Here is a 13,202-nt window from a genome sequence, read left to right as displayed (position 1 = left end):
TCCGCCACGGCCAATTCTATGCTGTTCTGAAATCCCAGATTGAAAATGTCTAGACCTATATTGGACAGATGAACTCCATCTGCCCTGTATAAGCCTTCATAACCTCCCTCTAGATCCCTATATCTGTATGAAAAACCACCGATAAGCGGCATTCATTTTTCCATAGACCTGTTTATCCGATGCCTGATTTTTTCCATATTTTTAAATTGAGCGTCTTGAAGCCATATTAGTCTTGGGACTATTTCTGAAAATATTATGGTTGTATTCGAGGCAGACAATTTAAATGTATTTAAATCCAGTTTCATCACAAACATAAGGTCTAAGGTTTTGGTTCTAACCACATCATATCCTCCCAAGTGGACGATTAGTATATCTGGGACTAGCCACAATTCCAATAATCTAGAGAGATAAAAAGTCAAGTTTAACCATTTCAGACTAATTTCCATTCCATAAAATTTGAAATTTCTGGGGATCCATTGACAAATTAGGTATATAACAACGTAACCTGTATCTTTTGTTGGCCCAAAATATAAAGGAGCGGCCCAGGATCCAAATCATTCTTCTTTTACCTATAGGAGAAATTAATGAGAGAGATTGGGTCTAACATATATGTTAAATCGCTGCAAATCTCATCTTCCTATTCTTTTTATTATTGCTACATCAAGGCCCATTTTTGCAGCTTTGGTTGCTGCACTAATCCTTAATGAATGTGATGTGAAATTAAATTAAATGCTTGTAGCCCTAACTTCAACATGCATTTTTTTGAGAACCATGTTAAATTGATATCCTGTGAGGGGTGACCCATCCAAATGAACCAAACAATGGGCTTCACCCTATGGTCTAATTGCGAGGTACTCGTTTACTGTTCCTTATGGACAAATTTCCTCTGCTCCACAACTAAAAAGAGTAATCCATAATTCTTTCCTGATCTGTTTGTTTTTGAATATGCAATACATATATTAAGTCTTGCCCTGTGGACCAATTCGGGGTCAACAGGCCAGACACTGATTTTTTTGCTTCTGGGCAACAATTCCGATATTCTCATGGTGCCAAAAAATTATATTACAAAAGCAGTTTTATACAGTAATGCCTCAAATCCAGAGAAGCTTACCATTTTTGTAACTCTACAAATTTATTTAACCACTTAAGCCCTGGACCATTTGGCTGGTCAAATACCAGAGCACTCTTTGCGATTCTGCACTGTGGCACTTTAACTGACAATTGCGTGGGCGTGCGACGTGGTTCCAAAACAAAATTTACATCCTTTTTTTCCCATAAATAGAGCTTTCTTTTGGTAGTATTTGATCACCTCTGTGTTTTTTATTTTTTGTGCTATAAACAAAAAAATAGAGACAATTTAAAAAAAAAACACATAATTTTTTACTTTTTGCTATAATAAATATCCCCCAAAAATATATAAAAAAAAATGTTTTCCTCAGTTTAGGCCAATACATATTCTTCGACATATTTTTGGTATAAAAAAATCGCACTAAGCGTTTATTGATTGGTTTGCACAAAAGTTGGAGCGTTTATAAAATAAGGGATAGTTTTATGGCATTTTTATAAAAAAAAATTTTTTGTAGTAATGGTGGCGAGCAGCGATTTTTATCAGGACTGCGACATGATGGCGGACAGATCAGACACTTTTGGAGCGATTTTGGGACCATTCACATTTATACAGTGATCAGTGTAATTGAAAATGCATTGATTACTATGTAAATGTGATTGACAGTGAAGGGGTTAACCACTAGGTGGTGCTGTAAGGGTTAAGTGTGTCCTAGGGAGTGATTCTAACTGTGGGGGGAGGGGCTGTATGTGACACAGCACTGATCACCACTCTCGATTACAGGGAGCTGCGATCAGTGACAGTGGCACTATGCAGAACAGGGAAATGCTTGTTTACATTAGCATTTCCCCATTCTTCCTCCCTGTGAGACGATCGCGGGTATCCCCGCGGACATCGAGTCTGTGGGACTCATGATCATGCTCATGAAGCTCCCAGCGGGTGCACACACACGCCGGTTGTGGATGCGCGTGCCTGCAAGCCACTTCTAAAAGGGCAACATACAGGTACGTGATTCTGCCTGTACGTGCCCTTCTGCCGAAGTATATCTGCGCGAGGTAGTCAGGAAGCAGTTACTCAATGAAACAGAAATGGGCCTTCTAGTATTTGGGAGAGAATTCTTCTTTTTGTAACCCAGTGTTTCTCAACTCCAGTCCTCAAGGCGCCCCAACAGGTCATGTTTTAAGGCTTTCCATTATTTTGCACAGGAGTTTCGATCAGTTTCCCTGCCTTAGTAATTACCACAGCCATTTCATCTGAGGGAAATCCTGAAAACATGATCCTTGAGGACTTGAGTTGAGAAACACTGTTGTAACCTAACATAGATTGTTTTATAGAGAAGAAAGATGTACACTGAAGAAAACCTTGCAATTTAAAGAAAAAGGACACCCCTGCCAGTATCTTAGTGATCTGGCCATAGGATAGCCCTGCCTGCATCAGTGTACATAAAAACATTTGAATGTTTGTTTCTGAAGGAGACTCGAACTGCATCTCAAATTCCCTGAGGAATTTATTACACCTCTGTCATGCAGCCGTGTAGTCGTCCCATGTAATGTTAGCCACCAAATTCTTGATTGACTGCATCAGAATTCCTAGATCAGGTTCCAAAGATGTTTGGGACATACCTGTCCTCCCTTGTCCACATTTGGCAGAAGCTGCTGGAATTTTTGTATCTGCAATCGAGATAATGCATCTGCAATTTGGTTATCCTTATCTGGAACGTGTCTTGCTTTTACCCAGTTATTAAAACATAAACATAAAAATACTAGATACCTAAGTAATTTGACTACCAAAATGGATTTTGTTGATTTACTGCATATATTATTCCTTTATTATCAGAATTAATTAAAATTTTTTGATTAGCAAATTTATCACCCCATATTTCCAATGCTACAACCAACGATAATAGTTCAAGTTGAACTATGCTCTTGGTGGCTTTTATTTGAATCCATCTTTCTGGCCATACATGATAGCACCAGTAATTGCCCCATATTGCAGCAAAACTGAAAAATCCAGCCACATCGGCGTATAATTCCATCTCTGATGAGCATACAAATTCTGTTTGAAAAAATTAATGGCTGTTATGCGAGTCAAAAAATGTCATCCATACCAGGAGGTCCTCTTTAAGATCTGGTGTTAACCTAATGTGTGAAAATGGCCATATATAACCTTCTAGAGAATATCCTGCCAACCGGCATAACTCTTGTTGCTAGCTCTTCGTTTATCTTATCATTTAATGATGAACGTATTGGGAAGGATAAATGATGTATTAGGCAAAATGAGTTGTGCTCCTTTTTTGGGATAATTCCTAATGGCAATACTCTAAATTGTTTAAATGGAGGGTAATTGAATGGGCCCACTATTCTACCCTCTTTAATTTCTTTATGTAACTTTTCTTTAACAATGTGTGGAAATTAGAATACCAAATATTAATTATTAACCAATTTGCATCCTATACCTTTAGAAACTGGCAAAGGAAAACCTCTGGAGAAACCTTTAATTAAAAACTTGTTGCATCATGTTTTGTAGGTTCACCGGTGTGCAAACTTTTGAATGGTTATCTCTTTGCTAAGCAGCAACCCCTTTTATAAGGGGACACTGTAACAGAGGGCTGTTGTCTAGAGTAAGCCATTTTTTGCGACATTATAAGGTTTCACCATAAATCTATATCTTTATTACCCCATTTCAAAGAAGGATGTATGGACAATTTTTGTCTAAACGACTCTTCATACTGGTACCAGCCCAAACCACCAAAGCTTTTATATGCATCAAGCACATGCTCAAGGTGTTGAAAAAGGCTGCTACAGTATTCCAGGTGTTTTTCTCCTAATACACTGGCATAAATGCTAAATGTCGGTATCCAATTATGGAAAGACCTTGCCACGTGTCTACGCCTATCTTCCTCAGGTTTATCATCAGATTTTTTTTGTCAGACTTGTTAATAAATTCTTTTGCTGAGGGCAGTAATGACAAAATGTCAATGAACTGCCCTTTCCATATTTTCTTTTACCTGAACAGACAGGTGATACCCGAGTGGTGACATTTCCCAAGGTAAAATCTCCTTTAAACAGGATTCAGGAACTGAAGAATTGTTAATATTCATTTCAGATGGTAAAGTATTAATGCTATTGGTGTTAATTGCTGAAATAGAAGAAGTTTTATTAGTATTAGAAACATTACTACACCCATTCCAGGATTCATTAACCCATACGTTAGAGTAATTAACATTATCATTTCTATGCGTGTTATTGCTGTCATTAAGCCTGTTAATAGAAATCATCATATTTTTTAAGACCTGTGCCAACTCACCCGGACCACTAAATACCACTGTTGCATTAGCTTGCCTAGGAGAACTCAGCAACTGCTGCTCTCTTGAGCCTCCAGTGGTCACAGTAGGTATCACTTGCTCTTGTGTATGAGGTAATCTTGAATTACTGTCACTCTGTGTGGTAGCTGCTGTCTCCTCAGCCATCACAGTGGATGCTGATACCTGATCCTGCCTTCCTTTGTCCCTGGGAGGCGACGGCTATAATGTTCTCCTCCTTCTCTTTTCTCTGAGGCTGGTTCTTCTGGTTCTTCTGGTCCCCACCCTGAAAGCTGCCTCTTCTGGCAGTGCCAAATCTGGTTCTCTTAGGTCTGGGGGGAATGGGGTGGCGTGCAGCGCTGATTTTGTTGCTGGAGACACGGGCTGCAAGTGACAGGTTTGCCTCTTCTATTAATTAAGCGAGGTACATCTGCCACTGCTGGTCCTTCGTCCTCAGGCACCTGCTCCCGCCTCACGTCCTCTTCTTCTCCAAACTCCAGGCATCTTCTCACCCATTCTTCACCTCCTCTGTCCCCTGCTCTCTCCAGTACTCAGCGCATTAATGTCTTCATGGTCAGGACAGCCAACACACAACCTATAATAGCTCTATTGAGCTGAGATTTTTGCTGTAATCTGAGCAGCTGTGAGGAGATTTCCACAGAGGTCCACTTTATATATAGCCTTTCCCTGCTTCCAGAATGTTCCCACTGGTCCTTTGACCTTTTTAACCTTCCTGGTTGGATCAATGACATTCCTTACCTATACTCCAGTGTTACCTGACCCTTATTTCCCTGCCTGATCTACTGTACCTTTTTCTTAAAGTATTTTTTTTATTTTAATAAATTAAATATTCTTTCTGTCTGAGGGGCAGCCACATGTCCATGCTGTTCGACCCATATTCTTTAGCCCTCTAAGGACATTCTTTAACGTTGTATTAAACCCAAAATCAAGCATAATATATTACAGCTTACCAATGCTTAGATGTGATGGCTGCATTTGTTTTCTTTTTTAGGTGTTCTTCCTTTTATTTTTATCTGATGATCCAGATGTCTGTTGTTTTTCAACAAACCAAGGCCTCCTCCAGATGTAGCAATTACAGGAATGAGAAAAATAATTTAGCAATGACAGGGGTACTTACAATGGTCAGTTTTTATTTATTAATGTAAAACCTTTTTCCAAAAAAAAAAAAAACTGTTGCTGTAAGGATGAACCTTTACCTATAACCACTAGTCCTGACTATTTACCTTTTATTATATAATTATAATTACCTCATTGCCATCCGATTCCGTTGTTCACACTCAAAAACTTCTATGCATAGGGATCAGTGTATATAAATGATTGACACATCACAAGGTTGATCCACAATACACTGTTCAGTTTATTCCGGCTGAGACAGGGTGTTAAAGAAGAATGAAAGATGGGCGTTACCACCCATTTTCCACCAATTATGGGTACATGTTCAAATGACTTTACATATAACTTCTCTTAACAAAACCCTTTTCAACAACTCGCAGTTGTCTCAACATTTACTGTCCCCTCCAACAAGTCTAGGACTCACTTAATATGGAATGCAAATGTAGCAATATGCATTATCGAGTAATACATATGATAATGAAGTGCTCCCATAAAATAAAATGCATAAGAATCTACTTTATCACATAATCTACTTTAATTATTCAACTTCTATTATTAAATATACAGAACAAAGATGGCAATATTATATGTGTTAAATTTAAGTGTTATTAATTTAATAAATAAGTAATAATATGTTCAATGTCAAGTTCCCCTTTTCTTAGTTTCAATATTAATACATGGGCTTATATATATATATATATATATATATATATATATATATATATATATATATATATATATATATATATATATATATAATATATATATATAAATTTCTCAATGTCTCCTGTGTGGTTTGAGACTGGCTGAAAAAACGAACTGCATATTAAACTGAAAGCTTTTCGTTTTCTCTTTGGGCTTTTTTTAAATCAGTGAAAACATAAATATTCTCCACCCTAGTTTAGAATCAACAGCAACAGACTGAGGGTTCTATGTACAGTGGGGCAAAAAAGTATTTAGTCACCAATTGTGCAAGTTCTCCCACTTAAAAAGATGAGAGAGGCCTGCAATTGTCATCATAAATATACCTCAACTATAAGAGACAATATGTGGAAACAAATCTGGACAATCACATTGTCTGATTTTTGAAAGAATTTATTTGCAAATTATGGTGGAAAATAAGTATTTTGTCAATATCAAAAGTTCATCTCAATACTTTGTTATATATCCTTTGTTGGGCATACGTTTTCTGTAAGTCTTCACAAGGTGTCACACACTGTTGCTGGTATGTTGGTCCATTCCTCCATGCAGATCTCCTGTAGAGCAGTGATGTTTTGGGGCTGTCGCTGGGCAACACGGACTTCCAACTCCCTCCAAAGGTTTTCTATCTAACGTTTTCTCTCCAGAAGCTTGAAATGCTTATTACGAAGCCACTCCGTTGCCCGGGCGGTGTGTTTGGGCTCATTTTCATGCTGAAAGACCAAGCCACGTTTCATCTCCAATGCCCTTGCTGAATGGAGAAGGTTTGCACTCAAAATCTCACGATACATGGCCCCATTCATTCTTTCATGTACACGGATCAGTCGTCCTGTTCCCTTTGCAGAGAAACAGCCCGAAAGCATGATGTTGCCACCCCCATGCTTCACAGTAGATATGGTGTTCTTTGGTTGCAACTCAGCATTCTCTCTCCTCCAAACACAACGAGTTGTGTTTCTACCTAACAGTTCTACTTTGGTTTCATCTGACCATATGACATTCTCCCAATCCTCTTCTGGATCATCCAAATGCTCTCTAGCAAACCTTAGATGGGCCCGGGCATGTACTGGCTTAAGCAGGGGGACACGTCTGGCACTGCAGGATCTGTCGCCGACCTCATTTCCGGTGCCTCATGTTCCCACGAGGCACACGAGGCACCGGAAGTTCGTGGGCAAGCTCGCAGCTTGTTTGTTATATGCCTGTTTGATACTTCTTATTGTAAGTACCTTGATTTTACTTTTACTGTTTTGTCAATAAACATTTGAAAATACTACACTATTGTGCATCCCTCTTTACATCCCCCATGCCCCATTGCGAGGTTCATTGGATGCAGACACACCAGGGACAATAGGGGGACTCTGATTCCAGACTAGACCCACACATCAATGGACCCTGATACACAATACTGGGAGGCTGCCAAGAAACACATTGAGATATACCCACATGCTGTTACCTTACAGTGGTAAGGTAAGGGTACATCTATATATTACTCTGCACAGGAACCAGGAAGTCACCTATCATCAGCACTTTATGCCAGAGGATTGTCACCAGCACCAGCACTTTGTCATTATATGCTGTCACTGCTTATATACAGCCACTTACCTACGTTGCACCTTATATGGACACTACTTATCTTTTTTTTTTGCTTTCACCTATAAGAACATTTGCAGCATATACTTATATGGAGGAATCTTTTTTGTATGCTTTTATATGCCTTTTAGGATTTTACCTATTACTTAAGGATTTATTGCAATAGTAGTGCACCTTCTTTTTGAGCACCGTTTTTTCACTTCATGTGCACACCATATGGATATATTTCCTATCACTGTTCTATGAAGAATCTTTTGAGTGTTTGATATACCTTTATTGTTTTATTGGTACACTTTTATTGTTTTATCCAAAGAAATTGCAAGGCATGGGATTTCCTATAGATATATTTCCTATCACTGTTCTATGAAGAATCACTTGAATGTTTGATTTATCTTTTTGATATACTTATTGTTTTATCTGAAGAAGTGGCAGGGCAAGCGACACGTCTTTATACTGCCTAGGACTGGATATATATTGACCTTTGGACATTGCCTCTTTCAACCATATCCTTCATTGAGCACCTTTGCACTTTATTACGCACAGTATTTAGGTTCATAGTGCAGTACTACCTTCACTTTATATATTTTCTGGGTTCTGATATTTCCTTCAGTGTTGCAGCATATTGTTAAAAAACGCACACATTTGGTAGTGTGGGAATATCATTATATTATACTTCCACATATACTACTGTACTTTTACAGTGATTGGTCCATTAATGTTCATTCTCTTTATGTACTGTATGTCTATTTTATTCTCTTGAGATATTTGTTTACACTCAGTAAGAAAATAAATAGCCATTTCTACCCCTCTGTTAGAATGTACCGGTGGCTGTGGTAACTTAATCAAAGAAGCTTTCTCTTGTTTAACCCTTAACATATCCCTTCAAATTCTCAGTGTAACTCTGTTTATATTTTTTTGTATGGTAATTAAAGCTTTAAGTTTAGATCGCACAGCTAAAACCCCTTTTTCTCATATGCACCATAGCAACATAAGTCTCCTTATTTTCTCAGTCTTTTTAACACCTTAGGTGATGACCTACCTACATTGGAGATTCTCCCCATACCTGCTTTCATTCTTTAACCACTTCCCACCCAGCCTATAGCAAAATGATGGCCAGGCGGTGGTTCAGTTATCCTGACTGTATGTTATATGATGTCTTTCAAGATAACTGCCGGCACGAGCCCGTGGGTGCACGCAGAGCGGCAATTGGTGGTGGATCATGTCTTTCTGATACATTGCCACACTGATCTCAGTATAGAGCCCCTTACCGATCAGTGCCTAGAAATGGTGCCAGTCAGTGCAAACTACAAATCCCTGCCAGATGTCTCCCCATCAGTGATGCACATCAGTGCCACCCATCCGTTTCACCTATCAGTGCCACCCATAAGTACCCACCAGTGCCACCTATCAGTGCCGCCTATGAGTGCCCATCAGTGCTGCACACCAGTGCCACCTATTAGTGCCCATCAGTGTCACCTATCAGTGCCCATCATCAGTGCCACCTCATTGGTGCCACCTCATCCATCCCCATCATTGTTGCTGTATCAGTGCCCATCAACGCAGCCTCATCAGTGCCCATCAGTGAAGGAAAAATCATACTTATTTATAATATTTTATAACAGAAACAAAGAAAACCTTTTTTTTCAAAATTTTGATTGCGCAAAAAATAAAAACCCCAGCAGTGATCAAATACCCCTAAAAAAAAGCTCTATTTGTGGGAACAAAATTATAAAAAATTTGTTTGGGTACAGTGTTGCATGACTGCACAATTGTCATTCAAATTGCAACAGCGCTGAAAGCTGAAAATTGGTCTGGGCAGGAAGGGGTGAAAGTGCCTGGTATTGAAGTGGTTAAAGAAAACTTAGCAGATTATATGAACGTACATACAAAAGTACTTACCACTCTCATGATATTTGCTACCAATGGGCATGTACACTTTCCTCCTTGTTCCCAGAACGCTTAAAGCCAACCTGGTCACAACATCAAAGAAGTCTCAGTAACTGATTGTGTAACTGCAGTGTGGGCTGCAGTTGAGTTTTCAATTGTTGGTGTATCTAAATCTGCTAGTACATTTAATACTCCCCCCAGACTGACAATGTTGCTGTCTAAAGTGCCCTTGTGCTCCTTCGTCCAGAGTGTAAGCACGCTAATACAAAAAAGTGTGTTACTGGCCAGATAACCAGGTGAAGACATAAGGTAAAAGCCTACAGAAGGAAGTGTAATGTAGCCACCACATCTAATAATTTGTAAGATGCAATATATTGAATTTTTGGTTTTGGGGTTACTACTGCTTTAATAAGAGTATCCTAAAAAAAATTCCTCACATGAACAGCACTATTTGTCGGTCCAAAGCACTAAGCATCATTTTTGTCTGCTGCCTCATTCCTCTGCTATCTGAGTCACTTCTAAAAAGTTTTCCTGACATCAAAAGAAAAAAGTGTCAGGAGATGGAGCTTCAGCACACAGACTGCAATTGGCAGCCTCAGCTCTGCTTCCGTGTGATGTGTGAAGGGGGTGTGTCCCTTCTCTCCAATCAGCTCTCAGATCTCCTCACTGAGCTCTGCAGAGTGTTATTTCAGCTTTCCACCCCCTGCTATTCAGAGCTGAGAGATTATGTGTCAATTCTGAACCTTGGGTGTACAGGACAGCTGGCTGCAAATTAACAGGTATAACTTATGCAGGAAGATTTGTTTCATTTCTGGGTATTACCTGAGGCTAGTCACTTCACTGGGTATATATAAGGGTTTACATCCTTGAAGGGTGAATCCTGGTTAGTAGTTTTGAAAGTGGATTGTTCATAGCTGATCTTTTGCCACCTGAGGGTGTTTGGGAGCATAACTTTTATACTTGTCAAGGAAATGGTATTTTATTCTCAAAATCATAATGCAAATTGTATAATACTGACATGTGCCCCATTGGTTCATGTTAAAAGTTAAATTGAAGGTGTGCCCCCATTGAATTATATTAACCTCCTTAGCGGTAATCCTGAGTCTGGCTCGGGTTGGAATTTTAATTACAATAGCGGTAACCCCGAGCCAGACTCGGGCTTGCACCGCTCGATGCAGGGGAGGACACAGGTAACGTTACTTACCTTGTCCCCTGGATCCAGCGATGTCCGCCGCGCTGTGTGATCGAGCCGTCCTGCGCTCGATTCACAGTGCCGAATGCCGCCGAGCTCCGTTCCCTGCGACGTTACGACGCACGGGAGCGGAGAACGGCGGCAAATTCAAAAATGTAAAAAGACACAAAACACACACAGCACTGTAATCTTACAGATTACAGTGCTGTAGTAAAAAATACACACCCCCTTTGTCCCTAGTGGTTTGTGCAATGCCCTGCATGCACTTTTATATTATAAATACTGTTTTTTACTGCTTGGAATTTGGAGATTGTCCATAGCAACCAAAACATGTCCCTTTTTCATTTTTTTTTGGATTTGATTACATTATTGAATAATTTTTATTATTCTTTATTATATTATAAACTTTATCATACCCGGGATGTCCGCTAGACTCTGGTTTGAAGAGATTTCAGAGCGTTATTCCTAAGAATTACAGGACTACAAAATAAAAGCCAGATTTCCATGCAAAATAATTGTACCGCTTTCAGCACCTTATTCCAGACTGAATCATACCGCCAGGGAGGTTAAACTATGTGTTTTCATGAAAGAGAACCAAAGTCCTGCATGCTACAACTTTCATTCACTTTCAGAAAAAGCACAGTCTTATAGAATTAAAGCGGAGGGCCAGTTATAAAAAAAAAAAAAAAAAAGTCAGCAGCTGCAAACACTGCAGCTGCTGACTTAATAAACACACTCACCTGTCCAGGGCGCCCGCGATGTCGGCCGCCCGAGGCCGACCCGTCCCTCGGCTCTCGGGTCCCGGCGCCGCCATCCCTTGTAAGGGAAACAGGCAGCGGAGCCTTATGGCTTCACTGCCCGTTTCCTACTGCGCATGCGCGAGTCCCGCAGCTACTGCGCATGCGCGAGTCCCGCAGCGCTTTCTGAATGGGACGCGCTGTGTTCTGGAACACACAGTTCCCAGAACACAGCGCGACTCATTACCCAGAAGACGCCGCGACGAAGAGAGAAGACAGAAGATCTCCGCGGAGGAGGAAGAGGAAGATTAGGATAAAGTGCCTAGCAACAGGCATTTCTGGTAAGTAAAAAAAAAAAAAAAATTTCATTTTTTTTTTTTTAGATTTTTTGTAATTTTTAACATTTTTTTGTTTTTCAGGGTGGCCCTCCCCTTTAAGGGGCAAAGCATCTGAAATAGTGGATGAACCACATTTACAATCACACTGCGGCAAAATTACAGCACACCAATGTCAACCCGCTCTATGGCATCCTTTCTCTAGTCAGCTATAGGGTTAATTACACACTCCCGCAAATCACCTTGCAAGTGAACTAAAATATTTATTGTATTCTGTAAATAGAATTGTGCCATCAATCCTTCCAAAATGTAATTGCATTTCATCCTTTATGGCAATTAACCAGAACCATCCCAGTGATAATTACAAATAACAATTATAAAGGCTTTTGCGGCTTGCATTAGAAGCAATTAAGAAGATCTGTTTCTATTTGCTTACCTTTTAGAAGTCAATGAAATATTTGTGCAGATTGCTTGCTGCCTGAAACATGTAAATTAACAACAGCTTTTAGAAAGGATGATGAATCAATAGCAATTCAGCTGAAGTTAACATATTTTAAAAGGACAAAAACTATTGCATCTTACTTTTAAATAATTCCACTTGATAATGTGTAAAACTGAGAATAGTAAAAAACTTAAATAAATAAAAAATAGCTCAAACTATTTCAGCTTTACTGTAGATTGCTAATGTTCCAGATACACTAGCTGATTCTGTTTGTGAGACTGATGTCACTCATCTCATTGTAGTTAGATTCTTACACTTTAACTCAGAGCAATACTAAATGTTTTGCTTTCATTACTCAATTGATGTAAAGGAAAAATCAAAAGGGACAAATTAATTTGAACCACATATATGTAGAAAATTAATTATGTTACAGTAGGGCGTTTGACTTAAAATAGTTTTGCTTTCAGGCTTGCAGTAGTGATAAAAAAATTAAATAATTAAAACTATAATAAAAATAAAATAGGGAGAAGAAAAAAATTGAAGACCACCTGTGCATTCTAAATTGATTTTTTTCTTCAATGTTCAAATTCATGGATTTATAATGTGGCTATTGTTAAATGGTGGCACACTGGAGTGGGGATAGGAGCATGACTAGTCGTTGTTAAGTCACATGAATGCAGATGTTTTGAAGTATATAAAAAGAAGGAATTAAAACAAATGTAATGGGACACCCTCTTACTACCAATGTAAAGGGGCACTACACTAAACAATATAAGGGGTACCTCTGTATTCTGTAAACATTGATATACAGTTGTATTAATA

This window comes from Lithobates pipiens, unplaced genomic scaffold (genome assembly GCF_037356315.1).
Source record: "Lithobates pipiens isolate NorthernLeopardFrog02 unplaced genomic scaffold, aLitPip1_a1.2 Scaffold_10, whole genome shotgun sequence".
NCBI classification, from domain to species: Eukaryota; Metazoa; Chordata; class Amphibia; order Anura; family Ranidae; genus Lithobates; species Lithobates pipiens.
This window is presented reverse-complemented; position numbering follows the sequence as displayed.